Raw genomic sequence first — 301 nt, forward strand, 5'->3', positions numbered from 1 at the left:
CCAAGTGGGGGAGATGTGGGGTGAGGGACACGGGGCAGTGGGGACCTGGCAGGGATGGGGGGTGGTTGGACTCAATGATCTTAAAGATCTTTTCCAACCCAAATAATTTGATGATTCTACAATTTTATGAGAAATGTGAATCACTTTCACTGATTCCCCTCACAGAGAAGAGTGGGACAAAACAAACAGCTGCAGATGAAAGCTTTGAAATTGGTTCTCTGTTAATCTACAACTTCTATGATAAATGGGGAAACCAGTGACAGGGCTGGTATTTAGCCCAGCAGCCCCCCCAGCCTGGGCT

This window comes from Merops nubicus, unplaced genomic scaffold (assembly GCF_000691845.1).
Source record: "Merops nubicus isolate BGI_N331 unplaced genomic scaffold, ASM69184v1 scaffold20587, whole genome shotgun sequence".
In the NCBI taxonomy this organism is placed as follows: Eukaryota; Metazoa; Chordata; class Aves; order Coraciiformes; family Meropidae; genus Merops; species Merops nubicus.